General features: G+C 45.7%; 1 pseudogene across 1 annotated transcript in view; it reads left to right on the top strand.

Moving 5' to 3' along the window:
- The window catches only part of LOC144180164 (uncharacterized), a 75,097-nt pseudogene that overhangs the window by 25,422 nt on the left and 34,382 nt on the right, over positions 1-15,293 (top strand). Inside the window, exon 3 of the transcript XR_013324346.1 lies at positions 3,048-3,158. The product of XR_013324346.1 is annotated as an uncharacterized LOC144180164 (transcript). The remainder of the gene's footprint in view (positions 1-3,047; positions 3,159-15,293) is intronic.

Genomic DNA, 15,293 nt, shown 5'->3' with positions numbered 1-15,293 from the left:
AAATAACACTAGGGAACGGGAAGAGCAGCAGGAAAACATTGTTCGACTTTTTGCAATGACAGTACGAGCGTCTACTAACCTGAACGAGAAAAGAAAAGGATTTTGAGGCGGCTGCATTGCTGCCGCTCTCACGTGCCCCCTGGAGGCGGTGATTTTAAACCAGGCGGTTAAGTACTCCTGTGGCAATGGTGGCATTGTCGATGGGTAGGACAGTAGGAAAGGAGGCGCCACAACTGGCGTGCTCAGCAAAGGTGGCGCTTCAGCAGGGCATTGCGTGTGTGATCCCATTGTGCCTCGTGTCGACGAGCCAGGTATCGCCTCCGAAGAATTCATCTAGACGGGAACTGCGCAGAAGCGGGTGCCGTTGTACCCAAAGGGCCACGGCGAAGCGCGCTCCCTGTGGTAGGACCACGCACGTTTCAAGGGCAGCCAGTACCTGAACGAGAACACAAAAAAGATTTTGAGGCGGCTGCATTGCTGCCGCTTTCCCGTGCCTTTCTTCATTCAAATTGTTTGAAGGGGGGGTGGGGGGGGGGGGGGCTCGAGAGGCTGCTTGCATGTACAACGAATGCTGAAGCCCCTCTTTCTTTGTCTTATGTATCGTTAATCAGGAAAGCATTCGCCTGTTTCAGTTCGACCGGGAAAGGGACCCGCGAGAAGGAACTGGCACGGGCGGGAAGCGTTCTCTGGCTTTGGCTGCTCAGTCAGGTCCTGCGTGAATACGAGTGGTTGATTACGAGAACAAATGAACAGAAAGACTTTTGAATACGAGTACATGTAGGTACCGATTGAGCACGAGTGATTAAACATGAGTAGGAGTGAGTACGAGTGAGTACAGATTGAGTTTGAGTACAAGTTAGTACAGACTGTGTACGAATGAGTACACATTGAATACGAGAACACGTGAGTACGATTACGAAGAAGTTTGTGATAAGTAAGTACGAGTGAGTTCTAGTACAGAAGAACTTTTGTACAGCTTGAAGTGAAAAAAAAATGGTTGAGTTTTAGTGAGTGAGTTCTTTCTGCTTTTCCGACCTATGGTGAATAATAACTCTTCAAGAGCAAAGTGACACTTGGTTTAAAATTTCTTGTTTTAATCACGCTGGGTCTGAGTACAAAATAAAAACAGACCAGTTACTCTGTGCTAGAAAAGACACGACGCTGAAAATTCCCTCTGTACATGTTACGTCTGGATGATTCTCGTTAACCTTCCTTCCTTTCGGAGGGAGGGTTTGTAGGGAGCAGGGGCCTTGCCGTTCTAGGTTCATATTGTTGAGAGGCACCGCTTCTTCAGACGGTATTCGTTGCATATTACTTTTTTTCGATGACTCTTTCGAGATTGTTTATGTGTAGAGTGCATACAGCTCAAAACTGAAACGTAGAACAGCTTCTGTGAATCTTCCAGCGGACGAACGCAATAAGCACTAAAAAATGATCGATAAAATTCTTCCGGGTTACATATATATTGTGATTAATTTGTAGCTTTTTGTTGTTCGGTATCTATCCGCATATTGTTCAATCTGTGGCAAATAAATGCATAACGAGGGCCTCGTCAAGACGTAAGTGGATTCCTGTGTCTTGCGCTGACTGGAATGCATAATACAGCCATTTGTAATATTCTTTCGGCCGACATTGCGTGTCTCCCTTCTACCGCAACGTCATTGCGTCTGCTATCTATGCAAATACCCTGAAATTGCATTCCGCGGTTCCTATTGGGGTTGGAAGTTCAGAAACACCACTGAAACTGAACCTGGAGGAAATTGTTTTTGTTCTTTTGTGGACTGCGTCTGCCTGTGTATCTTCCATACACAAAATTGTTCAAATGTACCCGAAATTGTGTACGGAGAGTCACGTCGCGCTCTGGTTCCGCGCTCAGCTTCCTGAATTTATAGAATATAAGAGTGAGGCAATTATAAGAAAAAGAGATTGATCTGGCTCTAACGATAAAATTATGCTCGACCGCTCAAAAGCCTTAAGGTTTTGTTCACAACCGCTATTGCTCCGGCCACAATTTGTTTCGTTCTTCAACCTATCGGGAACGTGCTTTGTTTGGTACTTGAGAAACGGAATTTGGGAGTTAATAGCACAAAACCCCTTCACCATCTTATATACGTGTACGTTCTAAATTGAACTACGGCTGTTATTATTTCTTCACAGTACGCTTAAGGTACGCTAAGTAAATCTTTCCGGTTTTTCGGCACACCAAACAAAACTGTGAATCTACCATATCACATACCTCTCATGCATTTAAGAAAGAAAATTCGAAACATTTTTTAAGAGGAGTATAACGCTGCGCTCCTCGAGTGCGCGTAAATAGACCGACTTTAATAGTTACATACGTGCGTCACACACGCATGCACACATACATACATACATACATACATACATACATACATGCATACATACATACATACATACATACATACATACATACATACATACATACATACATACATACATACATACATACATACGGATAGGATAGATGAGATAGTTCAGATAAATGAATGAATGAATGAATGAATGGACAGACGGATGAACTTTTAGATGAATGGATTTTCTAGTTTCCCAGCGATAATTTCTCAAAAAATCCACGACATCGATGCCTTATGTGGTTGTATGCCTCTGACGTTGGCAGCGCTAGTATTTTCTATTTAGCCAACTACGCAAAACAATCAATGCACGTCGGTTTTAAGCCGTGTAGGAGATTTATGCTGGAGGATTGGAAAATCACAAACGCGAAGAACCAATCCAAATGCTATTATGACCCTCACTCATGCTTGTTCATGCCCAATGTGTTCTTGAGTTTTATTAAAAATAAATTCACCGTATAAATATTACATGCAGAAGAATAGTATCGCCAGTTTTTAACACCCATTGAATGATCTCGTCGACAAAGCTTTTTATATTGGGCATTGTCGGGAAATGCGCGATTGCCGACAAGTGTAACCACATAATTAATGCAGCGAGTATGCAAGTTCATCTTATTCTACAGCGGGAAGAATGTATGTCCTTTGCTTCTCATAACTTTTCCGCCATGTTTGCAGTTCCCCCAACCGAGTTCGTCATCAAGGATGGCAACGGAAGACTTGTCCGAGACTCCGTCGGCCCTTTCGCGGAAGGAGACGACCTCTACCTCGTGTGCGAGATTGTTGGAGGTCAGTGGATTTGGCCTCTATGGACGTTTTAGGCCCGTCAGGTGATGCTTCTATTTTAGTAGGCGCATATATGTTTGTTCTTTTGCAGATGCGTTTTGTTTTCTCGCGTGGTTTTCGTTAAAACTGGAAATTGCAGTGTGGGTGAAAATAGAGGAGAAACTCTAGTGATACAAAGTAACCCGGAAGGAGAGAAGGCTTGCAATGAAGAATACTTAGAAGACACGCAATGTATATAGGCCGATTTTTGTATGTTTTAATGCGCCTTCCCTCATGCCATTTCTGTAACCCTGGCTCCTATTTTCTGATATCAAGGATGGCTTGGTGGGGCAGTTGGCGGGCATCGTGAAATGGTTAAGAGCACAAAAAGACGACGACACACAAGAAAGGAAAGACAGGACAAGTGCTGAACTGCAACTGATTTTTTTATACAGCTATGAAAGACATTCAAACCAAGAAAGATTCAATAACAAGGCCCAACAAATGTGACGTAAACACTTATCTCGCGCCCTGCATTCTATGCCCGTTGCTCCAGATGCTGTTTTCTTGTTACGAGAACGCAGGACATGACATGCTGACGCAGTTTTAATCAAGACGGTCTATCCCGAATCCCTCGATAACCTCTCGCGTATGCCTGTCTTTTTATCTACCAATCACTGAACACTCCCAGAACAGAGGAACTCAGGCACAATCTTTGTAGTGCGCAGCTAGGTGGCCCGAAACAACCGTCTATTCAGCGAGGTTTTTATGGTCCCGTTTGGCCGTTGTAGGTTTTTCGACGATACAAGGAGAGAGAATAAATAACGCCTCCATCACATTGAACAAATTGTTCCCATTGTTTCTTGGAGCAGCCGTCTTTTTCTCTGCCACCACCATGCACCATCGGACACAACTTCGAAAGCTTGTTAGGGACAGATAAAATTACTTCAACACCGGCGCGCATGCCAATCTTTTTGAGGTTATGCGCAACCCTCTATCATATAGGGAAAAACCACAAATTTTTCCTTCCTTCGCCTTATCTCCGGGCATTGCTGGTAACCACGTTTTAACTCTTTCAATAACTTATGAGCCACTGCTGTCAGCAAATGTTGCGGGCACCCAGCATACAAAAGGCGATTAATTTGAGCCATGAAGCTTTTTTCTGCTGTATCAACACATGACTTTTAAAACGAATTTTAACACGAAAGTGTGTTATGCCTGGGTACACAAAGATCTCAGCGGCGTTATAACCGTCACAGAAATTACGTCGCCAGAAAAAGTCCCATTGACACGGCTGTGCCGGTATTAGGTCCACGAACTCTTTCGCCGCAACGGGAGGTACACAGTGGTCTGCCACTGCGCTACGGATGCAAGCGCAAGTAGGCTTACGAACGCATCTTTCCGACTAATTTCTTCATTCAGATGCCGTCTAGGAGATGCTGGCGTCTCGGAGATGTGAAGCGAAGTAGTTCATCATGACACGAATGAGCGCCGACAGTTGGCGCCTCGATTCCAGCGTCTGCCTGGACGCGGGACGCGGGTGAATAGAGGCATCCTCCGCCACCTACTGCTTTCGGTTTCCGTTCCCTTTCGTTAGCACCGTTTTCAAGGGGCTGTGGTTTCAGTTGGATTTACGCAATGCTCCGGCGCATACCATCCAGTGTCTAACGTTGATGCGTCTAACGGTGTCATTCCGACGTCATACAAATAGGGATGTTGAAGTTCATATGGATATACAATAAATTCTCCTTTCAAATTTTACTTTCGATTTTTACCAATTTCAATGAAATAGACATCAACCATATTTTTTTAGACATGACTTGACAATGCCTCGTTTTACCACTTTTGCGTGGTTGGAAAATCGAGGAAGGAGCGGTTTTGACCCACTGGGCTCGTACACCAAACACACATGTTCTTGAGTAAAATTAAACATCATATCAAGAAACTTGAGCCAACCGTCCAGTGGAACCTCATCAGTCCATTCCAAGAGCGTCATAGAGTCTTTGAAAATCGCCAGAACACCGGAAAGTGATTCTTCAAAGTTAACAGTTTTGCAATTACAACTATGAAGTAGTCGTCTACATACGTAAAAGAGTTTTACATTCGACCCAGATAAATGCTCCCTTAAAACATTATCGTAATATGCTTAAAATTTTACGTTCGTGTTAATTATACATAGATCCTATAGCCCTACGCAAGCGTAAAATTCTCAAGGGCCTTACGTTTAGAAACGCGCTATCATATTGCGCAAGAGTGATTAAACATCTGGATAAGTCTCTGCAATTGTGTACACATTGAATTTAGTGCTAAATATAACAATGGTGGCACAAGCTAACGGCAACGTAAACGCGGTCATAATTCTCCCTTTCGGGGAGAACGTTACCTTTAGAGCAGAGCTACATTACATTGCAGCGACAAGCCTTGTTACAAAATTTCCCGTTACAAATAATATAATATCCAACATACTAACAAAACCAAGAGCGACTTATTATGCAGAAAAAAGCTACCGAGTTTCCCGCTGCCTGAGTTAAGAAAGTGGTCACAGTGGAGCATCGATACACCGAGAGCGAAACTAGCGCAGTCGCGCGAACCACGCTTGGAGTATTCAGCGCTCCCTAGTGAGGCTGCGTTTCCTAAATACGTACGGGTTGTGCTAACACCCGCACGCATCGCCACCTGAAATAGAGTATCAATATGCATCAGCAGAGAGTGGATAACCTTGCCCCTACTTTCAAAAGTCCAGCATGGCGGTTGGTGCCGCTTTATCGGTGGTCTTTCGCCCGCAGAACGAAAGGAACAAAGGTACGGCGTCTTCCCACAAACTCGTGTACGGCTCCTTCTGGCTAGGTTTATGCCTGGCGCTGGCCGACAACCGCATGTTTCGTTCACCAATCTGGCGTTCAGCGGCGCTGCGTGGCACACAAAGCGCGCATTTCCGCGCTACTGGTTTATTCATGCACATAAACTTCTGCGTGCGGTCAAATAAAACTGGTTCTTTGCGAGAACTTTCCCGCACGAGCTGCACTGCCACTACATGTGTGCGCAATTCTCTGCGCACGCTCAAATAAAACTGTTTATAGTTTCTTAGTAAGCATACTAGAGAATAAAGTGCACCTGGGAATCTGTGTCGGCGAGCGGTGGTATGAGAAGAACAGTGCTGCTGGCTTGGTCTTCGCATGACATTTGGATTATGAAGTGTTTGGGGATAGTGATGACGGATAGTGACGAAGAAATTCCGTCACTATGCATTGATATGCCGACACATTCATACCGACAGACTCTCTTTAAACGGAATACGCTTGACTTGCTTTTCCTTGGCTTTAAAATAGCGTGTTTTTTTCTTCATATAAAAACACTCTTTTCGGGTTTTTTTGGCTCTGTGTTTCAATTTACGGCCACTAAAACGTTTCTATTCAAGCCAACGGCGAAATAAAGGTGAGCCTAGGGTATAGTGGGGTCCCACGACGACACTGTCGGCCTTGATGTTAGCTTCATTAGACGCTAGCGCCACATTCCTCTCTAGTGTATACTGAAAGAAACTCTATGGGTCGTCGGCTTCTCGAATTGTAAGCGAGCGCCATGTTCACTGCAGGCAGGCGTCGTCAGTGAACATAGCGCTTGCTTACATTTCGGTTGTTTACGCACAGTGGACGCTTAAAAACAATAAGCGTCTTTAAGCAATGCCGAGTGCGTTTTAAGTGTTTAACTCGTAAATACGCCAGCGGCGCTGCTGTTGACTACAGAAGGGGAAGTAGTCTAGTGGTTAGAGTATCCGCCTCCCACGCGGACTTCATCGGTCGAAATCCCCGCATATGCCATTTTTTTTACACATACATGAAAATTGTGTTAAACTTTGCTCATTTATACTGTGTTCCTGCGGAGCCGTGCCACCCCGGTTTGTCATGCATTTTCGGATTGCATCACTTTAGGGCGCCTTGCGGCAACGCCAACTTTATCTGTATCTTTAAAGCGCGATGCGTTCGTGGCTGTAAATTTGGTGTCTGTCTGTCTGTCTGTTCGCGTGCTTGCTTGCTTGCTTGCTTGCTTGCTTGTAGAGGTTCCTGAGGCTCCGAATGCCTTTGAAGCGCGAGTCGTTTCAGATGGTGCGTTTTAACCCAGCAGTAGCTAAGGGAAATAGGCAGCGGCGTTACGCGGGGGAGCCTGATCGAATTCATACATAAGCGCTGGAAGCAGATCGTGAAACAACTCGTGTCAAGCAGCACGAGGACGATGCCCTTCGAGAAGGCGGGGCGGACTAAGGTGTTTCATTCATTTATTGTAGGTTCTAACGCTCCGACGTAACGCAGGCGATGAGGCCTGCCGTAGTGGAGGGCTCCTGATTAATTTCGACCACCTGGGGATCTTTAACGTGCGCCAAAATCTCGAACACACGGGCGTTTATGCTTTTCACCTCCATCAGAAGAGTGCCCGCCACGGCCGGGAATCGAACCCGCGATCTCGTGCTCAGCAGCGCAACGCCTTAGCCACTGAGCGACCGCGGCGGGTAATGAGGTGTTTCAAGCGTTCAATTGCACATTAAAGCTTTCCCATTCAGACCCCTTAAAACCAGCGCTTATGTTTCCTCGCCTCGGATCGGCTTCGGACAAAGGGTTAGTGGGATGCGTCTAAACCGAAAAGGTAGTGATTTAAGCATTTTGTGCTATGGATGGCACGCGAAGCCACACTCGTTGGATTCGGGCCTGACCGACCACTCAGCGGGGCGCGTGCATTGATTGCACATTTTTCAAAAAGGTGCATGCAGTTTCGACTGTGCTGATTGATGTATATTATAGCGACAACAAAGCCAATGTGACCGATGTTACTACGTGACAATAACTTTGCAACTCTGCTGGTCATCGCCATGCGCAGGGCGGAATGACCTTGATTCTTTTGTTCAGGGGAAACATATTGATTGGCTGTAGCGTCACAAGCGCTGCTCATCTTGCACCACGGAACCATCGATGACGTTTCACTTGCGGCCGCCAAATTGACACTGGTTTAGAATCACTGGCCCAATCGTAATAAAACCTCCCATTGAAGCGGGTTTCGGGGATGTCTGTAGGAAATAAATCGCCACATTCCGGTTCTACAGACCACTGAGTAGAGTCCAGATGACGCACGCAGAGTGAGGCTCCTACTGGCACAAAATTTACTAGTTTCCCGCCGGAAAATGCATGCAATAAATCGATGACAGGTACAGGAAACATGACAAGAAGGAACTTCCTAGGAATATGGAAAACGTGGTTGAATATGAGGTTTAATACGCCGACGCTACACAGGCGATGAAGCACCCCGTAGTGGCGTGCTGTATTATTAATTTTTACCACCTGGTGATCTATAACGTGCGCGCAAATCATGAACACGTGGGCGTTTTCGGTATTCGCCTCCATCAGAACAGCCGTTTGCGCGGCAGGAAACTAAACCCGCGTCCTTGGGCTCACCATCCCAACGCCTTAGCCACGGAGAGTGATGGAAACAGTAACTGCATTGTTTCAAGAGAACTGAAAATAAAGTACCCGTTTTATTTTTGGTACAAGTCAAGTGCCGTTAAGGCAACTACCAAACCTTTCACGCTCCGGTGTACCCATGGTCCTGCACACTATGTCCAAAAGCCTGCGGCTGAGAGTAGAGGGAAAGCTTGAGGTACTTTGTCGGCTCGCGCTTGTTAGCTCTGCCACGATTAAATAAATTTACAAAAAGGTGTATCCTAGTCGCCATGATGGATTCCACGAATTGGGCGGTAAGTTTTCATTTGAGTGTTTAGCGCATCCGACGCAGCCGTTTTGTGGACTCTGCCAAATAACTGACAATAAATGTCCATGTCGGTATTGTGTAGACTGGCTGCTGTACTGAAATATCTTAAGTTCTCAAAATTTTCTAAGAACTTAAATACCAAACTGAATGTGCACATTAGATTGTTTGGCATTGTTTGGTGTTCTTTGACCGCAGATGCCTTTCCGCCTCTTGCACGAAAGTGTTGTGGGATGACAACTCATTGTGGTTAAACTAGACGTATTCGTCGCCTAGGCTTCGTGCGTCGGTTTGAAGAAAAAAAAGAATTCACGGACGTCGCAAGGATGGACGCCTCGCTGCAGGACGTATTTCATCCACAGCTGAGGAAACCAAACTTTTTGAAGAACAAGCTGACCCCTGGATGAGCCTTTGTGCCTACGGCGGATCCCTTCATGTTTTGTAAAGAAGCTTCTTTAAAGTAAAAAAAATATAAATGGGTGGGGGGGAAGAGGGAGGGCTCTGATAGCAGGATGGCAGGCGGCTTGGATCCGTGCCGGAAGAGCTCAGTAGTCGCAAGAAGCGGGTGAGCTGAACCACGTTTGGGGCTACAAAGCGCGCGCGACCCGATGTTATCTTCTCTCTACTCCGAACCTGCAGAAACAGAGGCAGGTTCGGAATACTAGCAAAATGTAGGCAATTCCGACTGATAGTTTGGCAGACGAGAGCTTTTGGCATTTTCTCCCAACGCACGTTGAGAAGCAAATAGAACCCAAAATTCTGTTCGAGTACAGTTCACTAAAATATTCTAGTTCACTCTACTTCGAGCTTGTTACAAATAGGCGGCCTTTGAGCGGTGATGGGAAGAGCGGGATTGGGGAAAGCATGCACCCGTCGCACCCTGCTCATGCCCCACGGAACCGCTTTTCAGAAACAAAGACCCCAGCGACGTTAGGTATACGCCATGGATGTTAGATGTAATCAGTGATTATAGCTATGCGAACAGTCCGTGTTTGCATGCAGCAAGCACCGAATTTATTTTATGCTGTTCTATTAAAAAAAGGAATCGGTATACCAGCATTCCAACCCAAGAACAAGCACTGGGAGGCGGTGACGATACTCACTACACTATTTCCCCTCAGGTATTCTACGGCAGCGCCCCCCAGCAGCTTTTCAGTTGTTTGGCTTCAGCACCTCCCATAGAAAAGTTTCTTGCTTTTGCCACAATTACAATATTTTAGTTCACTGTGCCTGAGAACTGCATTGTTCTTTTGCTGCTGAGCTCTTGTTACTGGTGGCCACGATCGAGTGAAATCAACTTTGTGGCTGCAGCGCTAAAGCACTGGCAGAGTCGACGCCATAGTTGGGTCGGGCTTCATGGGCTGCGCCGCGACAATGAATGGGCTGGGTGTGTTTGTTTGACGGAGGATTTGGAGGTAAAATTTGGGGCTACGCTTTGTAGCCAGAAGAAATTGCGCCTAACATGGCTGCTCCTGCAGCGTGTTGTATCGTTTGAAATAGCCGTGAAGCGTGCTTTGAGGAGCTCACGGGTCTTTTTGTGGCTATGTAGAAGGATTACAGAGATCATTCTTGTCTATTGATAAGTACTCTGCGGTGGCTGTGCACTAATCTGACTAGCGAATCAAATTGATGACCCTTCTAGTGGGTTAATGAGCTACACTTCTGTTACTATCGGGTACCAACTGATGTCTGCGGTGCGTATGTACGTAACGGACAGCTCCTACTACAGCGTGGAGAACCACGCACCATAAACAGCCCAACATGTGAGTGAAGCTGTATGCGTGAAGTTCCAGTGCAGCCATGGGGACGCGGTGGGTAACCTTTCCGCTTACACCCTGTAGGTAATTCTGCCTACCGAGGGGGTTCAGGCAACAGCCTCGTCAAAACATTACGGTACAGAACAATGCGAGAGCTATAAGCGGCTTTACTGAAGCAATGGAAACGAAATATAAAGGGCACAGAAGATACAATCACCACCACGCATCACCAAAGCACTTCAATGTCGGGAGGCTTACGGCACGACAGGACGGACGGCTGACCGTTTGCTGCCGTGCGGGCTCCTTAAAGGTGGCTGGCGGTGGCTCTCCTCTTCTGGCTGGCGGCACTCCTGGGCGGCGACTCCCCGCGCTAACAAGCACCGCTGGTCTTATCTAGCGGGCACAATACGTGCCACGCCCCCCTTCATCCCACACTTTCCGCCGTGTGTTCACAGATGCAGGATAGGTGGCGCGCGGTAACTCGAATGCAGCGACGCGACGGCTGAGAGGGGAGAATACCTACAACACTTCGACAGTGAAGCCGTTAAAAACGTCACCGCGGTTGTCCACCAGGATAAAGCTGCAGCCCTTCTAAGATTCGGAAATGTAAGTACATGATAAGTGTGCGAAATCGCCAATTGAAGAAAATTATGACTTCTTGCTCACGCTCATTCGGCGGCAGCCTCGTCAAATTGCAATTGAATGTGCGCTGTGCATTTAACAGTTATTGCGCACCAACGTTTTCGTAGATGTTTTTACGGATTCCTTGTATAATCATGCGAGCAGATATCAGTGTCAGCCAATGATTTTCTGTTGCCTCCCGCTGCTGTGCAATGCCAGTTACTGCTTGGGACAAGCTTCTAAGCGTGTAAGCGCAGTCGCAGCGATTTGCTGGGACAAAAATAAAGATTTATGCAGTTTAAAGTATACATGGAAATATTCACCCAGTAATTTTAGGTACCACCTCCCGAGGTGGCTCAGGGACTAAGGCGTTGTGCTGCTGAGCACGAGTGCGCCTGTTCGATTTCCGGCCACGGCGGCCGCGTTTCCGGTGGAGGCGAAAAACAAAAAGGCCCGTGCGTACGAGATTTCCCGGCACGTTAAACATCCCAGATGGCCGAATTTATCTTGGAGGCCTCCACTACGGAGCGCCTCATCACCAGCGTTACGTCCGCTCGTTAAACCCTACAATCTATCAATAAAATCAATTTTAAGCGCATGTTCAAGGGGAAGGGGGAAGGAATTCAGGCTGTCGGCATTACTTTCTCCAAAACATACTCTTCACTTTTTCTTCTTCTTTGAGAAAAATTGCGAGCATTAGAGAAAGAGGCGTCCTCGCATATCCCAATAAAATTCTTTGTTACTCAAGTTTGTTCATAGCTTCAAAAAAATAAAAAATAGCGCAAAGGACTAGGACAGAAAAAACACGAATAGAATATACAATTAGCGCTCGTCAGTCTATTTGTGTTTTCTCCATCCACGAACTTTGCGCTGTTGAGAAGTTTTTGAAACCGTGTAGCAGGTACTTTTGCTTCTCTTCTCCACATGAAACATGTATTGAAGTCTGTTATTTTGACATTAACGCATGGGCAGAAAATCTATGCACAGGCTTAGAAAGGGTGTAATTTAATTTTAAACTGGAAATTGTTTGCCAATGCTATTTGTAAAATGCACTACTTCGGTAGAGGCGGGGAACTGTTTATGCAACCCCAGAAAACTGCTGTTTCAATATCAGATTTAAATTTAAATTCTCTTTTTCAAATTCAAATTCAAATTTATTTTTTCTCTCAACATAATACAATGTCGATGGTATCCCTAGCAAGAAAGCTGTTGCTACATCTTGACGGGGCCAGGGAGCCAAATTGGCAGCTCAATGACGACTGTTCAAAGTACAATGCAATTATAAAGAGGGATACAGCATGACAGTACCTTTGAGAAGGCCAATAAACATCATAAAACTACAAAAACTAATAAATAATAACAATAAATACTTGCTTAACGACCTTGAACGCATTGGTTCGGCGTCACATAATTATGCACAGGTAAAAGAACAGATCAGACAGTTCACGCATATTTGCAAAACAATGTAGCAAGATGGAAAGATGTAAATTAAGATGTAAATATCTATCTCAAGCGTATAAGTGCCTCTCAGTTTACAGCAAACTATGCTAGTAAAGCTAAGAAGAAGAACAAGAATTTTCCACGCGTACATTTTCATGGCCTAAACAGGGTGCCCAAACATCAGCGATCGTTTTTGGCGTCTGCGCTCATCAAAAAACTACGATTGTTCTTTCACTCTGCGCGAATGCCCTTCCCAGGCTTGGTGACTGGCTCAAACTCCTCGATAGCTTCTGCTACCTGCTTTTTGTCATAAACATCATCCTTCTGCCACGTGCGCTGGTTAAGGAGCTGACAACCTGGTGGCATCACCTGCGGGTGTTTGTGGGCAACAAGTACCAAAAAAAGCATGAAATTTCGTTGTTTCTCAAATCCCATGTCTCGTTCGTTCTCCCTTCATAACAAAGTAAAAATAACAGAAATGTCAGACTGAGTTACAAAATGTCCTATGTATTCGGGCTCTATGATTATATAACATCAACACAAGCATCCGCATGTTGGTCCCTTGTTTCATTTTTTGGGTATTTGTGCTTATTTGCATGGCTTCATTTTGACCTCAGGTACTACGTTCATAACATAAATGTGTTTATCGTGCTGCCTGCTCAATATATTGAAAGCGGTAAAGAGCTCAGTGCCTGCTACATCTTTGATATTAATACGGCAATAAACTTGTTGTGGATGATAATGTTTACCCTGATATCTTATTCGATGTAGAATGGCTGGGGCCATCTGCTCGCTTTTAAAGCCATGCTGGCGCAGTAAAAGGCTTAAAAAAAGAAATACAAAGGGCAAACTACTGTTGAATAAATACCATAGCAAAACACAACAGTTTTTATGCACTCTAGTGAAATCTTTTAAATTATTTTGCTGGCGATTTGCGTTTCATTGTTTGACGCACTTAGTATGTACGCGCAGTCTTCTCGGTAGTTTTGCATGAGGCCTTGCATGCGTTGCGCCCATTACGCGAACACGACTTACAGCTAATCAAGTAATATTGTGAAGCAGTCTTCACCTATTTGCACCAATTTTATTTAGGTTCATCGTTGTCTGCTAGAAAACGCCGAACAAGCTAGAGAAGGGCGAGGTAGCGGGAGTAATTTTAGTGAATAGGTATTTAGATCCCGCTCCACTGCCCACTGGATGACCCCTTTGCGCACAAGTGCTTCTGTTGAAGGCACGGGCTCGTGTCGTGCTCACCGAGGATGTGCTGGCCAAGGGGCGGGGGTATGTGCCAAAGCGTCACCAGCATGCTGGCCAGTACCAGTGACTTGCGGCCGTATTTGCCGCAGGTTGCTGCACTCACGCAACCCTTGCGCAAAAATAACGTAACCCTCCATCAAACGATGACGATAGTTCAACGCGAGGCTTTGTAGTGACGATTTCTTTGGTTGTCGTCTAAGTTTTCCGGACCGCTTCGACAATGTCGAAATAGAGCAGTCGGTTATCCGGAGCCTTGATAACGCGAGGGACACCAGTAATATATAGTGGTTGTATTGCGGCCATGGGAAGGGTTTGTTGTTCCACTTCGGCGTTTCAGAGTTACAGACGCCATCAGTGAGAACACTAAAAATTCGATGTGAAACAACTAGAACAAGAGAGTTTCTTACGGTAAAACAAAGACCGGGAGGATGAGAGGAATTTTTGCGACGCTGCACGACATCTTTTTATCTCTTAGATCAACTAGCGAGACATAAGCCTCTAAGCTGCCGGCACACTCGCGCGAAGTTCTCCATAAAAGTTTCTCGCACGGGAACTCAATAGTCGAAGCCGCTTGCCATAGTTGCCGTGAAAAGCTACGGTCTAACCAGAGTCGATATTGCGCTTTTCAAACAAGGCCCTCTACCTCATCTCACACACATCAACAATACTCAGAAGCAGATACACGACCACAAATGCCACGAATGAAAGTTCTGCCCACGTCATTATTGGCAGAGATTTGTTTATATTGACGAATAGGCAAATGCCGGTAATCCAATGCCATTGCACGCTTCAACATGCCGCATTCGACTGCAAGATGAGTCGCAGCAAGCTTGTTCGCGTGACTTGATCTCATATTGTTTCATGTGTGTGGGCATACTTCCGGGAAATTGGTGGAACACGAAAGCAACGGGTCTGTCGGACAGAATCGCCAACACGCGATGGCCTGGAAAATCAATTTAAAAATGCGGTGGCAGTAAACACTGGCGGCGATGTATAAAGGCCGGCAGCCATCGTAACTGTGCGTGCCCATTTCGATCAATGTTGCTGTTTGTTGTATATCCTTAAGCATAATTATTCCGCAGAAGCAATGAGCATTTAGGATTGACCGAAAATATGACGGCAACGGTGATACCGATAAGGCAACACACACGCACACGAACACGAACACGCAGAAGCACACACACACGCACACACACAGAAACGTTGGCAGTGGTCCGAGGCCCCTACAATCGCCAGTTTTGTTTCCGTCTTCACATCATCTTCAACAACCATATACACACCACACACAGAGCGAAGTGTGAAGTTACTACCAAATAATCATATTATTATCACA

Source organism: Haemaphysalis longicornis, unplaced genomic scaffold (genome assembly GCF_048455015.1).
Source record: "Haemaphysalis longicornis isolate Haplotype H1 unplaced genomic scaffold, Haemaphysalis longicornis Haplotype H1 scaffold_4, whole genome shotgun sequence".
In the NCBI taxonomy this organism is placed as follows: Eukaryota; Metazoa; Arthropoda; class Arachnida; order Ixodida; family Ixodidae; genus Haemaphysalis; species Haemaphysalis longicornis.
The sequence above is the reverse complement of the archived record's forward strand: the minus strand, read 5'-3'. Positions and strand labels throughout refer to the sequence as shown.